Here is a 17,615-nt window from a genome sequence, read left to right as displayed (position 1 = left end):
CAGAGGGCACGCGCACAGGCTGGCCCTGCCCTCGGGGTCAGAGGTCAGGGCCTTCTCCTCACAGCAGCGCCCTCCCCAGGGCCGAGGGAGACGCGAAGGCCGCCGCCGAGGGGCGGGGCTGGGGCGGGGCTGGGGCGGGCCTGGGCGGGCCGGGGCGGGGCCTGGGAGCCAGGGGCGGGGCCTGGGCGGGGACGAACGCCGCCGCCGCTGAGGGGCCGGGGCGGGGCCGAGGAGCTGGGGGTGGGGCCAGGGCGGGGCCGAAGAGCCAGGGGCGGGGCCTGGGCGGGGACGAACGCCGCCGCTGCTGAGGGGCCGGGGCGGGGCCGAGGAGCTGGGGGTGGGGCCAGGGCGGGGCCGAAGAGCCAGGGGCGGGGCATGGGCGGGGCATGGTGGACCTGGGCGGGGCCTGCGGGCCTGGGCGGGGCCTGGCAGGCCGGGGCGGGGCCTGGGCGGGGCGAGAGGCCTGGGCCGAGCACCCCGGGGAGGGCCGGCCGGGGGTGATGGAGCGGGCTGGAGAGCTAGGCTCAGGCCTCCTCCGAGAGGAGGGTAAGCACACACCCCGGGGCGCCTGGGCCGGGGCTTCCCCCCCAGATGCCTCAGACGGGACCTGTTTGTGAACTGTCTTCAAAACCCAGTGCCCCGCACAGGATAGGGTGTTTGCTGACTTAGTGTGAATTTTGCAGGCGGCGGGCGGTGGCCCCTGGAGCAGAGGCGTGTCACCCGCTCCTCACCAGCGCTCCGCCAAGAGGACGCGAGGCCCAGAGGTGCGGGGACTTGCCCAGGTCACACAGCCCGTGGCTTCTGGTGCCACTTCGGGTGCTGTCTCTCTTACTCCACGGCCACAGACCCACTGTTGTGAATCGTCTCCCTTTGGGATTCCTTTAGTGAGTCACTTTTGCTTTATTCAGCCTCTTTTCTTCCCCTTAGAAAGCAAACAGAAGTAGCTGCTTCGGAAGCGGAGGTGGCTCGAGCTGCTGAGCCCCCGCCTCCCACAGAGGAAGTCCTGGGTTTGGTCCCCAGAGCCTCGTGAAAAAGCAAAGCGAAACGAAAACAAGAAAAAGCAAAACAATGGTAACCCTGACTCAGGGAAGCCGATGTGGCTCAGCGTCTGAGCGCCGCCTTCCCACATATGAGGTTCTGGATTCCATCATCCCTGGCCTCTGGTACCTTAAAAAAAAAAAAAAAAAAAGGAGCTGCTTGTCCACTCTCCTTATCCAGCTGAGCCACACGACGGGCTTGTATTATCCCTGAAGGAAAAGGACGTGGTTTAAGATGCTCACCTTTGGCGCGACACGGGACACTCATTTCCAGCCCTTCCCTCCATGAGGCAATGGGCTTTAGACGATCCAAGAATAAAATCCAGACCACGTGTGCATGTGGGGCCATCATGACCACCCTCACGGTGTCCCTTCTCCACTTCCCTTCTCCACTTCCCCAGTTTCACACTTACTTTGCTTCCTTTTTCGCCTCTCGCCAATAAGACGTCCCCCCTTCAAAAAAAAAACAAACGAACGCACAAACCCATAAAACAACACGGAATCAGACACTGGATAAACTCTTCATCCTCTGAGAACATTCTTCAGGTTCTTGAGCACAGGTGAACCTTCGAGTTGAGCCCTGACTTTGCTGTGTGATTCTGGCCCAATTGCTTAACCTCTCTGAGCTTCCACGAGCTCATCTATCATTCCAGTGTATCAGCAGTCTCAAAGGGACATAAGGATTTGCAGAGCAATTTGTAAAACCATGACCTTTATGACAGATCAGGCTTCTGGGCTGTGTGGGCAACCCTGGAAAAAGACTGGACTTTGGAGTTAGAAGATCCGATTTCAGGTTCCGAATGTGCATCTTCGGAGCTGTGTGACTCTGAGCGAGTCTCCAACAGCCCTGAGCCTCCTCCGCAAAACTGGATAACGATGGCGCCTGCCCTGCCGGCCTGCCGCCAGAGCTGTTAAGAGAATCGGAGCAGCCGGGTGCCGTCCAGCCATCTGGCAGATGGGAGGCCAATTGCTCAAGCCACATCTGCTTCCCGGTTCCTCTGCTTTCAAACAGAAGAGTCAAGACCCGCCAGCCTCGGCTCATTCCTCAGCTTGCGTATATTTCACTTAGGGACGCTGGAGGAGGTAAAGGTTAGTCTCTGAGCAGCAACCCTTCCCTACTTCCCTTCTCTAGACCCTCGTGTTGTGCTTAACGCTCTGCACTCCCCTTCCATCCCAAGAGAATTCTCAGGAAGGACAGAAGAACTTGCCCTGGACTGAAAGTATGTGTCCTCCATTAAGGGAGCTTTATGGTGACAAGAGAGAGAAGCTTTATGGGGGAACAGGAAATAAATATGACCAGATCACTCCAACTTTATCCTCTTAAATGAAAATCAAGTCAATAAGGATTTATCAAGCCTGATCTATGAGTAAGTGATGTAAGTGACACCAGGACGCACAGGGCAGTCTCTGACCTGGAATCTCATAGTTGGGTTGGCAAGGTCAGACTTCAGAGTGAACACTTGGGATGTCCGTGTCCCTACAGCAGGGCCTGCCGCAGCTTCCCTTGTCCACTGTGCAAGCGAGGACAGCTCTGCGTGGTGGGAGGAAACCGGGCTCCTGCCCGTGTGACCTCAGACACCTGCTTATCCGCCTCTGAACCTTGGATTCCGCCAACAGAAGGAGTATCCTTGTGATTACCCAATAACATATAAGAATATCTCTTTATGAACTGTAAAGACCTACTGAAAAGTGATGATTAGTGATGTTGACAATAGCCCTGAACCTGAAGAGGAGGCCTTAGCCTGTCCTCCCAGAAGCAGAAGGCGCCTCGTCCAGGAGAGGGGAGGCCCCTGGGGTTTCAAGGCATTTTCTTTGCCAAGTGGCTTTGGCCTTATTCCCAGATGAGAAGTCGGTTCTCCTGTTTGTAACCCAGGTCCTTGTGGATCGCTGGTCGGATGGATCTGCATACCCTGCCTGTTGGCGGGGCAGGACAATTCGCGCAAACTTGGGCCAGCTTGGCCTCTTTCCGGGGCGGACGTCCCCTGGGCTGGGGCTCAGTGACCCCGCCCCTACTGCCCGGCTCGCTGGAGAGAGCCTGGGGGCTTAACTGAAGAGGGTGCCCGGGGGCAGCGGCCAGACCTGGCCAGCAGGTCTGCCTCACCATCAGAGCACCCAGGTCTGCCCTGGGCCTCCAGCCTCGGGGAGCAGAGCCTTGGGCCCAAGTGTTAGAAGGAGGAGGGGACTCGCAAAGGAAGCTGCGGCCTCAAGCAGTGAAGTGGCGGGTACAGGGTGGCCACACCCAGACTAAAACCCATTACTTCTGGTTCCACGTCCAAAATTCTCCCCGTGGCAGCATTTGTCTCCATAGCAGGACACTTGCGGGTTCTCTGTGGCCCGGCCTTCTCCTTTTTCCTTTCCTGAGTCTAAGTGCTGTGGATGCCTTATCCAGGCTGAAGTTTGATCACATCAGAAACAGAGATAACAAGAAAAAATGTTCACAGAGCACGAGTGTTGACTCAAATTATTTTTTATAATGCCACTTAAATAGGTACATACATAAGGCTAGGCATAAACTCCTTAAACACACAACCCTAAAAGTAAAGTAAATGCATTGATTAAATATGATCAAAAGAATAAGGTGAAGTTCAAAGCCTCTTTACTGCAGTGGACGATACTGTTCCGCTGAAAGCCGATTGCAGCTCATACAACGACAGCCACGGGTGACGTTCTTTTGACCGGCCTGCCATTTATCATACACCACTCGGCTCTGTGAGCAAAACCTTGGTGCGATAATATCGCTCAGAACAAACGCGTCTTCTATCCTTTGTTAAGGCGATACCTGGGGTTGACCTCAAGACCTTGTACATGGGAAGCCGGCGCTCAGTCTCTGGAGCTGCAGCCGCGCCGCTGCCTCTGTTCTTAAGTCGTTAGTAAATGCCCACGAAAGTACCGCTGTTTATCGCCACATGCAAAGGACGGCCTCGAAGGGCATTCTCAGTTATGAGGTGTTACAGTTTGTTTAACTTACAAAAATGGAAATGTATAGAATGTGCTTATATTTTGTTTAACTTATAGAAATGGAAAAAAAAAATGTGGTCAGATTCTCCACGCAGGGTGTGTGATTCTGCCAGAATTCATCCCATGGTAGCTGTTTGGTTACTGGGCTTCGGGGAAGAAAATACAAGCTCTTGGGGAGGCGGCGGGTGGGGGTTTTGCTCGGCACGTCCCCCTCAGGTAGCTCCTTCAACACAACAGCCCGAGCGTCTTCACCTTCCCCGCGACGTCCTCGAGGGCTGTGCCACTGCCTGAGAGCGATGCGGAGAAAGAGGACGGCAGCGGGGGCAGTCGGCAGGGGTGGCCGTCGCAGGGCGACGGGACAGGAATGGGCTCGCCCGGGCGGGTCTGTGTGCTCTCCCTCCAGGACCATCCCTCCCTGGCCCCCCAGCCCGGCGCTGGCAGGGCCCAGGCTTGTTGAGGCGCTGCACCGCGTCCACCTAGAGAGTCTCGGGCGCTGGGGTGTGGCCCCTCCGGGACTGCATGGCTGGGACAGAGAGGAGGAGACGCAGAAGGCAGAAGCCGCAAGCGGTGTGAGCTCAGCAGAAGGGGGGGCTGCCCTGCCAGCTTCCTCTGCCCTCCTTCTGGACCCCAAGCCCCCTTCTCAGGGAAGCTGGGGGAGCGTTCCTGTCCCAGGAGCAGTGTTTGCACTAGCAGGCCTTCCAGAGAGCAGGGCTTTCTCCAGCCCCTGACTCGGGCTCCTTTGGAGGTGACGGAAAAGTGCCCTAATGGAGGCTGGCGACCGCGGCACCATATTGTGAGTATAACTAATGCCACGGAATTGTATGCTTGGAAGTGGTTTCAACGGGAAAGTTTGAGTGGTATAGATGTTGCTACAATGAAAAGTAAAAAAGAGAAACCTTGGCCTGGGTCCTGCGGAAGGAGGCAGGCTGCCTGCAGAGCTCCAGGAGGCAGCCCTCAGACAACGCAAGGCTGGAGCGGCGCCCGTCGCCACCCGCGCCCTCGCAGCAGGGCGGCTGCCTGCCCGGGCGGGAGGGCCCGGCTCAGGTGGCGTTTGGGATCACGTAGACCAGTGCTCGAGTGCCAGCTCTCCCCTCCTTTGGCACGGATTGAGCCGCTGAGTGACTTTTTCCTTAGACTCGCGGTGAGAATGAAGCACGATGCCGTCTTTAAGATGCACAGCCCGTGCCTGGCATTTGAGGCCCCTGAGCCTCCGCGGCCTCTGCTCAGTGCAGGTCAAACGCTCGCTGAATCGAAACACTCGTGTTTAGAAACTTGGGTCTGCAGAGCTCCTCTCTCCCAGCTGTGGTCACGTGGGTCAGCCCCGTGCCCTGGCCCCAGCTGGGTGGCAGAGCGGCGGCTGCTCCCTGGGGCCTCTGGAGAAGCTGCCCTCTTCCCGCAAACGAGGTCAAGGCCGCTTTTCGCACTGTGATTTTCGTTCCTCTCCCCTAAAGGACTTGCCGGGGCCTTGAGCCGCCTGCCTGAGCTCTTCGGCCCCTCCTGGCTGTGCGTTATGCTCCAGCCTAGAATTGTGGTGAGGCCAAAAGCTATTCCGAGGTTTTCTGTAGCCTCACGGCTATTTCAGGCTCCCGCTTCGACTTGGGGAGAGAACCCAGAGCTCCCTGCCCAGGCTCGGCCACAGCTTCAGCCTTTTGTGCTCCCGTCGCCTTCCGACCCCAAATAGCCCAGCGGCGGGAGGTGGTGCCTGGAAGCTCGGCTGGAGCAGAGGCGGGCCCTGCCTTCCGGCTCGCAGAAGGAGCTCTGGGGGCGCTAGGCCTGGCCGTGGAGACAGGGCCCCCAGGAGGCAGTCAGGGTGGTCCCCCAGCCCTGCGGCAGGCAGGCTCTAGTGGGGGACGCTCGTTGAGGAACAGCGGAAGCTCCCAGGCCTAGACAGGTAAGAGGGGAGCTCATTTTCTGCCCACTGGGCTCTCAGTTTGCATCCCTGCTTCTGAGCTCACCTTCACCCATCTGTTCCCCAACAATTACTGAGCACCTGTTAGGTACCTGGCACTCTTCTAGACCCTCAAGGCACGAGTAACAGAGCAGACCAAAGTCCCTGCCCTTAGGGAGCGCACACGCAGCAAAAGTCATGACAGCTAATTTGCCCGGGCCTTGGGCACCTGCACAGCACTTTTTCATACGTTTTCTTAATAGATAATCCCTATAGACTGCTCTGTGCTAGTACAACATGTGTTGTGCTGTGCTTGTATGATCTCACTTAATCCTCCCAGGGATCCTCTGCTCTAGACACGAATCCGTTTTCCTGACAAGGTGACCGAGACTCAGGACAAGTCAGTGGACTGTGTAAGGTGGCCAGAGCCATAAGCCGCAGATTAGGAATCTGAACCCAGGTACATCTGATTTTAGGACTCAAGTGCTTAGGAAATACGCGCAAGAAAGCACTTCTCTAATAAAGAAGAAAAATGGAAGAGCTGTGTAGAGGGACGCTGGTGGCACCTGTTTACAGAGCTCGAGCTCAGTGAGCTGAAATCGACAAGGTTTGTTCCAGGAATGCTATGACCTCACAAGAAGTGGAAGAGGCACTGAGTGTGCCCCAGGCAGGACTCCTTTACCACAGCCCAAGAGGGTGGAGAGCTGGGCTCTGCTCAAACATGTCTGGGCTCTAGAGCACCTCCTGCTCCACGGAGCAGCTCACCCCAGAGCTGAGCACTGTGACAGTCTGATTGTCCTTCCTGTTTTTGTGAAGAATCATCCGTCCCCACCTGCCCAGCTGGCAGTCCCCTCATGGATCTCTTTCTTCTTTCTCCCTCCAATAAAGAACATAGTGCAGACAGGGTGTGACTTCCTCCTCTAACGGCATTTAGCATTTGCGCCTGATACATCAGTTACCTCGCTGCTTAGGAATATACCTGCTTCCTGTCTGTTTTTGAGCGGGGCAGACCCAGTGCGTCATCGATGGCTATTGCGTGAGTGCGGGAGGGACTGATGATTTCAGCCATGTTCTTTTGCGTGGGGAGAGCAGATGAGTTATTATGGGCCAGGGCTGCCTCACAGAAGAAAAAGGTTCTCCTTCATCTTTCCTAGCATCTGGGTCATGATATTGATGAGACATGGTATTCAACAAATATTTTTGACTTCTGGGTATCAACATTTGAACATCTTTCTGAAGGCTTTGACTGGCTTTTGACTTCCTGGCCCACCTGAACTAGACACTCTAGTGTGAAATGGCTGAAGTAAGCCAGGACATCTTGGTGACTTGGCCAAGAAGCCTTGGCAACTGCCCAACCTCTCAAGAGATTGCCTGTTTCTGGGAAGGCACCTCCATGCCATGGAAGATGCCAAGAAAACACACATGTCCGTGATTTGGTCCTTCCTCTCTGAGCTGCTGCTGGCCCAGGAGACCGGCCCAGGGCGACTGATGGCCGGGCTGCCCTTCCAGCGCCCTGAAATGAGCTCTCCAGCGGGGTCTTGTGTGTCCTCACTGCCTCTGCTCCCAGCGGGCCAGAAGATTGCTGCTCCAGCAGTCCTCCCGGAACCTACCTCAGCAGAGACCTTCTTGCCCAAGAGCAAACAGCAAAAGAAAGAAACGTCTGTGGATTCCTCAATGCCCAGGGCTTGGGTGGGTAATTGTTCTTTGAATGTCTGTTCCCTTCCAACCCAATACAAGACTGTTTCTATCTACAGTTCCTACTTTAGTTAGAGCCTCTTCTAACTGGTGGCCATAGGGCTGAATAAGCCAAAAGTCTATCTATTTATCTGTCTAATCTATCTATCTATCTATCTATCTATCTATCTATCTATCTATCTATCTATCTATCTATCTATCTATCTATCTATCTATCTATCTGTCCAGAGGAGAGTTTTTAAAAATGGAATGTGTTTAGGTAGGCTAAGCATTTTGCAGTCATCACAGCTCACACCACACACTGTTGTGCTGGCGAGCGTGTTGGGTGCAGCACGGAGGTGCGAGCATGGCTCCTTCTGCCTGGAACTGAACTTGATTCTGGCCGCGTGTTAGTCGTGTGACGCTGGGTAAATACCTAACAGCTCTGCACCCCAGCCCCTTCATTGGTACAGAAGGGCTGATGATGATGATGACACTAGCAGCTCCTATCTCACAGCTTGGGAGTGAGGATTTGCTGTGGGTTGAACTGCGTCTCCTCGAAAGACGGGTTCAAGGCCAAGTCCTCCCTCCTGTGACCTTCCTGGAAACACGGTCTTTGGAGATGGTATTAGTTAAGACGAGGCCCAAGATCATGACTGTTGTCCTTCCAAGGAGGGGAGTGCTGGACTGGGCAGCGAGAAGACGGCCACGTGGCGATGAAGGCGAGACCCATGAAGGTATTACCAGAAACACCAGAGACAGGAGCACGGCAGGAACAGGGTCCTTCCCGGAGACCCCCGGGTCCTGCCAGCGCCTGGGTTCTGGACGTCGTCTTCTCAGAGCTGTGAGGCCATAGCTGTCTGCTGCTTCAGGCTGCCCGGAGGTACTGCTTTGTTAGAGCAGCCCCAGCAGGTGAGGATGGGGTCAGAGGAGTTAATGCGCCTGCGTGCTCAGGACGGTCCCGCTGTAGGGCTCACAGTTAAGATGCACTGGGCACCAGCGAAGGGCCAGGCAGTTCCAGGGGCTGGGGACACCTGCAGGAGCAAAAGAGACAACTCTCTGCCTTGATAGCACGCACATTGTGGTGGGGGGAGGCGGGTCAGGGAGGAGGCAGGCAACGAACATGCAAGTCAAACAGCAAGTGTAGTGATACATGCTATTGAGAAAGATGAACAGAATTCTTGGGTACAATTTAAAAAACAGTGATAGTGGGGAGTGGATGCAGCATAAGTGGTTGAGTGTCTGCTTCCCATGATGTTCAATCCCCAGAACCTTCTAAAAACAAAAACCAAACAAACGAAAAAAACCCCCTCCCATTGGGGAGCGGGTGTAGCTCAGGGGCTGAGCACCTGCTTCCCATGGACGAGGTTCTGGTTTTGATCCCTGGTACCTCCTAAAAAGAAAAGGTGGGGCGTACGTCCCTGGGAAGATGACCCTCCAGACTTTAAGGAGGTGAAGGAGTGAGCCATGTGGAAATCTGGGGGAAGAACATTCCAGCAGATGGCACAGCAAGGCCAGCCCCAAGGCTTTTTGAGGCTGCCCATCAAGTCTGATCAAATGCCAGCTGTTTTGGCGATCGCCTGCGTGGCTCCTGAACACTTGGACAGTGGGGGGGTTGCTAAACGTTTGTGGGTAGTGGCTGTGGAAACTGGTCCTACGACCGGGTCTGGATTGGGAAAATGCACGGAGAGGCAGAGAGAGAGCACGGACAGCGCAAGGAAGCCGGTCCAGAGAGCTACCTGCTCTGGTCGGCCAGGGCAGGGACCGTGTCTCCAGCTGCTAACCGAACACCCGCACGCGTGCGGGGGCCGTCGCAGCCTGGCCTGAAGGGCGTGCAAGAGAGTGAGGAGGAACGATGGAGAGGTGGGGGTGAAACAACCCCAGGAGAGGAGGAAGCTTTGCGGGGGGACCCCGCGTTTCTGGTTGTGCTGACCGCTCCAGGCTAACGGCCGGCGGCTTTGAAGGGCATTTTGTTTCCGGCTCGTTAGGAACGGTCCGCTGCTTGAACTGCAAGGCCAGCTTCTCATGCCATGCACATCTAAGCAGGTTGGAGACGTTTTTGCAAGGGTTGCTATTTTAGCAGGCGACAATTTGTGTGCCCACCAGGAAACCAGGTTTAGTATGAAAATAGAGCCTTCCCTGGCATCCTGCTCTCAGGAACCAGCAGCGGTTGGCTCTAGATCTGTGCTGCTCTTGTCTGGTAAACAAAGTTATAAAAAAAAAAAGGGAGGGGGGGCGGGGAGTGAGAGCGACTGCGAGGACGGGCGTGTGTGCAGGCACGAGCAGGTGTAGGAGGGGCGGCCCTCCCGGCTGGCGCTGCTGTGAAAGGAGGACAACCGCGCCTGGCCAGGTGGGCACGCCAGGGTTAGAGCGGAGGGCCTGGCCTCCGCAGGGGTCAGTGCGTGTCAGCCCCCCTGACCCCAGAAGACGGGCCCTGGAGCCTCGTCTTCTCCCTCCCGCTAGAGCAGGCCGGAGAAGGGGCTTTCCTGCTTGCGAGAGGTGAGCCCTGGGGGTCGGGGCAGACACTCGTGTGCCCCCACAAAAGACGTGTGTGTTCTCAGTCCTAATCCATGTGCCTGCTGGTGGGAGTGAACCCACGGGTAAATGGGACCCTTGAAGAGGTACTGTGCACTCATCTGAGTCTAGAATCTTCTAAGGTCCTGTGCTGGTGGCCTAGCCGAATCAGGTCTTCTACTGCGGCCATCCTTTAAAAGCAGAGGAAATCTGCCCATGGAGAAAGCCCCGGGAGAGCAAGGGCTCGGCCACGCGTGGGGACCCAGAGATGAAGGCCACAGAACGCCGGGGGTCGCGGCAGGCCCGCACGAGAAGGTGTCAGGCGGGGGCGAAAGTGCGGCCTCCAGTGTGGGCGTCCGGCCTCCTAGACTGTGAGCCCACCAGCTCCAGCGGGCAAGCCGACCCGCGGCGTGGCGTCGTCAAGGCCGTCCTGACAAACAGACGGGATGTGGAGGACGGTGAGGAGAAGCAGGGCACGACGGTGGGGGGTGGGATCCTCAGGGCCGGGCTGCGGGACCCCCCGCCAGAGAGGGGCTCTGGACAGGGAGCTGCAGCCGGGGCCGCGGGGCCCCCCGCTCCCGCCCACCACTGGGGAGCGCCCCAAGTGTGGGCAGCGCAGTAAACAAGATGCAGCACCGTCTCGAGAGCTCGAGCGTGCAGGTGCCGGGTGTGGAAATGACGGTCACCGATGAGTCGATAGGAGGGCCCTGGGCATTTTCTGACCTCTCAGTTTTGTTCGTTTCAAAAACTAATCTCGGGGGAGCAGATGTAGCTCAAGTAGCTGAGCACCTGCTTCCCATGTATGAGGTTCCAGGATGGATCCCTGGTACCTCCTAAAAGCAAACAAATAAATGAAAAAACCCAGCTCTCATTGGGGAGTGGATGTAGCTCAGTGGCTGAGCACCTGCTTCTCATGTACAAGGTCCTGGGTTCAATCCCCGGTACTTCCTAAGCAAACAAACAAGAACCAATCTAGCATGTATGAGGTTTACACATCCTGTGTGATTTTGGTCATAAATATCACAAACCCGCCTCAGTTAACAAAGAGAAGAATTTATTCTCAGAATCCCAAGAAGTATAAATACCCAAACCACGAGAAGGGCACTGCCATAGCCAGAACAAAAGATTCAAGTGCCCCCTGGCTCTCTATCACATATTTTCCTATTTATCTCTGCCTGTCTGTCTCAGTGTGACCACAATCCAGCTTTCTGGAAACATGGCTGGAAGTTACTTCCCCACTGGAGGAGAACTGACCTTGACTTTCTCACTTCCCAAGAGAAAATCCCCGGGGAAGAGGCTCGTGGGATCGGTTTGAGTCAGGGCCCCTGCCTGGCTCAGTCAGCTGCGGTCAGTGCGGGGGTGAGGGACGTGCAGGAGCAGAGACCTCGGGTCTTTCTTGGGGGGCTGAGAGCATGCTGGGCAGACAGTTCTATGGGTGCCCACGGCTCCTCTCAAAAGTGAAGTTGCAATCCTGGAAACTTCAGATATTTCACAAGTGTTAGCCGCTGCCAGAGGGGCCACAGCCCTTGTCCTCAGATGGCCAGAGAAAGAGCCGGTCTGGGAGGCTTCCTGGGAGAGGAGGGAGCCTTCTCACGCCTGTCCTTCCCCTCCCCCCTTTCCCACTCACCACCCCCCGCCCCACGTTGTCAAAGTTGTCTCTGGAGATTGTTCTTGCAGAATTTGCCGGAAGGCATGCGTGGGTGCCTATGTTTCAGTCATTTCGGCTAACAGAGTTTTCTTTGTGCCATTCTTTTCCCATCTCTCCCTTCCTCCTCTACCATTAGATCCTCCCTTGTATTAAAAGAGTTCTCCTCCCCCTCCCCTCAGAACCTCTGGTGACTACTGCCTGTATGTCAATGTTACAAGTTCTTCCATTAACAGAATAATCATGAGTCTGCTTTGGTCCATAGTTGCAATCTCCCCTTATGTTTGTTCATTCCTCAATCTTGAGGATTTGGGGATGGGATGCCCACTCTGTTTCTAACTGAGAGGGGGCTTAGATCCCATGGGGCAGATAGATGGAGCTGTCTTCCTTTCAGTTTCGGATACTCTCTGTTTTTTGGGGATGAGCATTATCTGTCATCATCCTTTTGTTAGATGTCCTGGGAAAGAAGAATAGGTGTAACCTGGGGCATTTTTGGGACATTGAAACTGTCCTGCATGACATTGCAATGATGGATACAGGCCATTATACATTTTGTCAAAACCTATAAACCTGTGTGGTGCCAAGTGTAAACTATAGACCATGGTTAGTAGCAGTGCTTCAAGATATGTTCCTCAGGTATACCAAGGGTACCACACTAACGAAAGATGCTGTTGATGGGGGAAAGTGGGAGGGGGGGAGGGAGGAAGATGGTGGGATATATGGGACTCCCCTGTATTTTTGATGTAACATTTATGTAATCTAAAGCTTCTTTAAAGATTAAAAATTGAAAAAAAAAAAAAAAAAGACCTCCTGAGAGTAGAAACTGCTCTAAGGACAGGAGGGAGGCTATGGGAATGACTCTTGGTTATCTCACACCATCCAAGGAGGCTGTAGGAAGATCAGACGTCAACACAACTCGGGGGCCTCCAGAGCAGGTCAAAGACGCCCTGTGGCACTGTCTACACATGGCTCAGCTCAACCTCTCTCTAGCCTACATGTCACATTCCCAGCAGCATTGATTGGTCCCAGCTTGGGTCAGTTACGTGCCCTGTGTCAACCAGAAGGGGCATAGCTGGTATATTAGGCATGTGAAGTGAGTCATTTTTTTAACAGCTTCCCCCAACAAAATTATTCTCAGTAATATTCATGAAATAAAGTGAATAATAATAGTAGCCAGAAAAGAAACATAGCGAAATCTTCTTTATTGAACTTTGTATATACAATCATGCCAATGAAAAAATAAAAGTTAAGATAGAAATTAATCTGAGGAGGTTTTGGATCACAGAAGGGTTGCAGCTGTGGCAGGGGAGGATCATTGGTGTGGGGTGTCGGTGATGGGGAATGCATGGGAGGAGGTTTGCCTGGGAATACATATAGGGTATATGAATGTGTTCAAGTGTTCATGGGTCAATGCCACAGTGAGCAGAGATTCACACAACAATTGAAAGAATATTGAATCGCCATCTTGGAGAGCTCTGCCACACTCTCCAAAGGAACAGCAACAATCACCCAAGTACAGGGGCAATGACTAGTGTCCATTGATGGGCCCTTGATATTTACAACTATCCTTATGAGCCTTTGTCCTTGAAGTTGCAACATAGCCTAGTGTTGTAAGGTGCCTAAGAGTTACCTTCTGAGAGCCTCCTTGTTGCTCAAATGTTGCCTCTCTCTGAGCCAAACTCAGTATAGAATTATATTACCTTCCCCCTGGTGTGGGACAGGACTACTGGGGATGAGCCTCCCTGGCACCGAGGGATTACTACCAAACACCAATAAGCAATGCAACTGGAAAAAGACCTTGTATAAAATGGGGAAAGGTAAAGATAAATGAGTTTATAGGGCTAGGAGAATTCAAAATGAGTCAGGTGGTCTTCCCAGAGGTGATGCTTCTGTACGTCTCAGCAGGATCTCATAGACAGCCAAAGTAGATACTACCCCAAATAGTGGGGCTCCTGAGGGCTCTGGAGACACCTAGGTCCTATGGTCACGGCAAATAGCTCTGGTGGTTGGTGCCTCACCAGTGGGCACTACTTTGGAGTTTGTGCTCCCTGGTATGACAGAGTTGGACTCAGATGTGATTTCTCTACACAGGCCACTTCTGTCCCCTTTATTTGAACCTATAGTTGGTGCGGGACTTGGTAGGTGTACATCCAAGAGACTTGAATCTCTGGGTGGTCCAAGTACCAGATGGGCCCTGAGCCTCAGCAGAGTTGCAACCCCTACTCTCCAGTTCATTGGACTCACCCAGGACAATGAACGAGGAGGTGAGGAGGGATAACCACCAAACCAAGGAACCGAGAGAGTCTACAACTGCCAGCAGGAGACTCCCATCTATCAGCCGTATCGTGCTGAATACCCCCCTCAATTGGAGGTGGACTGTGCGTCACCATCCCAGAATCCTCAGGACTGGGGAATAAAATATGGGCTAGAGTGGAGTTACTGGTATTCTACTATAGACTTATTGTGTTTCTAGCAATGGAAGAAATCATGTCATTGATGTGGAGACAGTGGCCACTGGAGGTGCTGAAGTCAGGGAGAGGGACAAAAAGGTATAATACAGGGGCAATTCAGGGGTAGGAATTGTCCTGAGTGACACTGCAAGGACAGACACAGGTCATTATATATATGGCCATAATCTACAGAATTGAGTGGGAGACAGTGTAAAGTACAATGTAAACTATAATCCAGGATAGGTGGCAATGTTCCAAAATATGTTCATCAATTGCAATGAATGTACCACACTAATGAAAGAAGTTGTTAATGTAGGGAAGGGTGGGAGGTGTAGGGAGAGGGGCATATGGGAATCCCCCTTTTGTTTTTATGTAACATTTTATGTAATCTAGTATCTTTTAATAATAAATAAAAAATATATTTTAAAAAGATAGAAATTAAAATAAATATTTTAGTGTGATAAAGGGAAAAGTAATGAAAGCATATGTTTTCTTACATTAATGTATTTTTGGAAAAGGAAAATTAATTATACTTGCATATTGGTCTGTCACAGTACTGAATTATCAATTACCAAAACATGACAGTTTTTGTTTTCAAGTTATAACTTTTGCAAATTTGTTGATAATTTCATCAAAACTGATCCTTGCGTATTCATGTGCAACAGACACTCTAATAAGATTTGTCTACCTGCCATCACTCATTGTTGATTGAGCAATATTTTATTTTTAATGTAAACAATTTCTTTCATATGAAGTAACACATAAATGTATAGGAAACATTTTGAGCAAGGGTAAGTTTAGCAGAGATGCCCACTTTACAGTAAATTCTAGAAATCACGATACCATTCATGTCTTTGTGTCTTAGATATCTGGATGGCTGAAAATCTGCTAAAATATCTTCATCAGAAAATTCATCTTCCACTGTTATTACTTTTAGTGAAAACTTGGAAAGTTTTTGTTCTGCAAAAATTAGAGAAAATGTCTGAAAACATTAATTTTTTAGACTCTTTGCTTTAGATCAAATGTCCAGTTCTTGGCAATAATGTCAAGGCGTTTAAACAATGCCCTTCTATTTCCTCTGGTGCTATGGACCAGCATCTTTTCTCTTTTCTCCCGGCATTCACAGAATGAAGGCACTTATGTAACTCAAGGTCTGTTTCTTCATTTTTGTGATCGCTGGGCTATTATTGCTTACTTTGGGTCTACTCTTTTGGTGCAGGCATGTATAGTACCACAGGGGTTGGACACATGAAGTGAATTTGTGTGATTCCAAACTCTTAAGCACTTCCTTGAACTCGTGTAGCTGAGTCTGTGTGCGTTGGAGAGTGACTATATAACTTCGAGCTATCTGAATTAACATCCATGTAGAATGCAAATTATTAAAAGATGAGTAATAAAAATGTGCTAATTTGAAACTTACACACGCCTTTTAAAAACTCAATAGTAGTACAGCAAATAAACAGGAGAACTTAGACCAGTGAAAGATTTTTTTTCCAGGAAGGAATACTTTATCACTGACATTGTTTGGAATTGCCAGCACATGGTGATAACAAAAACCATATTGGCTTCTGGTTGGTTTTATGCTTGTTTTTAAATTCTCTACAGCCTTCCATATTGCCTGCCCCTGGGGCCCTCTGCCCAGCCCTTGGGCATAACAGTGAGTCTAGCTATTGGTGTGTTGGTGGGAGTCAGAAAATAAAGACAAGCTCTCCAAAGGTCTTGAGTTTAGGGGCTATCCCCAGAGTGGGGGGCACTCCAAGTGGTGTCTGTTCCTTTCCTTTCTCAGTAGTTGCTTAACGTAGCACACACACGCTTCATCCCGTATGTTCCGAGATGCTCCGCCCAACCTGATCTGGCGTGCCCACACACAAGCAGCCACAAACACAATGGGCTGTAACGTAGAGTCACATCAGCCACTGCATCCCAGGTGAGGGAAAAGCACCTGGGCAGTCTCCATTCCTCCTCTGCTTGTTCTGAGAGCCCATCTGATAGTCATCAGACTGTGGACTAACTAGCACATGAAACCACGGACACCGCAAAGTCTACGCTAACACAGACTTTCCAGCCTTGATGATATTCTGTTGCCCATCACTGCCTATAACTCCTTTCTTCTCTACCTTGATTCTGCATAGCACCCTCCAGGAAATGTTGATTCAAATTCTGGCCCCTGAGTATCACTGGGGGCGGAGCCCAGGAGGCTGGGTTGTTAGTTTCCTCTACTCAGTGGGGTGCACTGGGAATGCTTCACAGAAACCTAAAGGCTAAGGTTCCCCATGCCCCTGGAGCCTCCCATACTTTGCAATTCCATTTTCAGAACTCCACTCTTTCCCACTCATACTTTATTCACTCATGAAGCCTGGTGGGGATGTAATTCAGGGGCCCCAAGTTCAGTTTCTGAACTAGGTTTTTAGAGCTCTCAGGCCAGTAGCTGGTGGGATCCTGTTGAGGCCTTGAGTTTGATTTTATGCCCACAGAGAAGACCTACGGGGTCGCGTTTGCCATTCTCTTGTGCTAGATAATCCCAATGCAACAATCTGACCTGGTGGGCTCCACTTTTCTCATCTTTTAAAATCTGCTTTCTTTCCCAGGTTGACCACAAGGAATACATTCTGCCGCTTTTTACCAAGGATTTCCTAGTTTCCTATCTGAGAATATAGGGTGCAATCTTATTGCCTTCACTCCCACCTCAAAATATTAATCTATGGGAAGCGGACGTTGCCCAGTTGTTAGGGCGTCCGTCTACCACATGGGAGGTCCGCGGTTCAAACCCCGGGCCTCCTTGACCCGTGTGGAGCTGGCCCACACGCAGTGCTGATGCGTGCAAGGAGTGCCCTGAAATACAGGCCCCACGTAGGGGAGCCCCACGTGCAAGGAGTGCACCCCGTAAGGAGAGCAGCCCAGCGCGAAAGGAAGTGCAGCCTGCCCAGGAATGGCGCTGCACACACGGAGAGCTGACACAGCAAGATGACGCAACAAAAAGAAACACAGATTCCCGTGCCACTGACAACAACAGAAGCGGACAAAGAAGAAGACGCAGCAAATAGACACAGAGAACAGACAACTGGGGCGGGGGGGGTGGTGGGAATAAATAAATAAATAAATAAATCTTTAAAAAAAATATTGACCTATTACATTTTTCTCGAGGGTCTGGAATTAGCATCACATTCTCTAGAACCGATTTATGAATTATTTAATCTTTTACCCTTTGAAAACAGCAGATACTGACTTTAGTTTGTTTTAGCAAGAAGTAAAGGGGGAAGGACTTTAAGAAAACAATCCTGGAGCACTGGTAGATGCCAAGGAGTCATTGACAACCCTGACCTGGGACGGAGGTGCCAGGGCTGCGCCGGGCCCCTCCGCAGCAGGAGCCTGTGGAACCTTCCGGCTACGACCCGATGTTAACATGACGCCACCTCGGTGACCAGTAGGCTCTGTGCCTCTCAGGAGAG

General features: G+C 52.2%; 1 protein-coding gene across 1 annotated transcript in view; it reads left to right on the top strand.

Moving 5' to 3' along the window:
* The window catches only part of TENT5C (terminal nucleotidyltransferase 5C), a 77,715-nt gene extending 60,480 nt beyond the window's left edge, over nucleotides 1-17,235 (top strand). Inside the window, exon 3 of the transcript XR_011649580.1 lies at nucleotides 16,755-17,235. The gene's annotated coding sequence lies outside the window, so the exon portion shown is untranslated. The remainder of the gene's footprint in view (nucleotides 1-16,754) is intronic.
* Nucleotides 17,236-17,615: the final 380 nt, after the last annotated feature.

This window comes from Dasypus novemcinctus, chromosome 9 (genome assembly GCF_030445035.2).
Source record: "Dasypus novemcinctus isolate mDasNov1 chromosome 9, mDasNov1.1.hap2, whole genome shotgun sequence".
NCBI classification, from domain to species: Eukaryota; Metazoa; Chordata; class Mammalia; order Cingulata; family Dasypodidae; genus Dasypus; species Dasypus novemcinctus.
The sequence above is the reverse complement of the archived record's forward strand: the minus strand, read 5'-3'. Positions and strand labels throughout refer to the sequence as shown.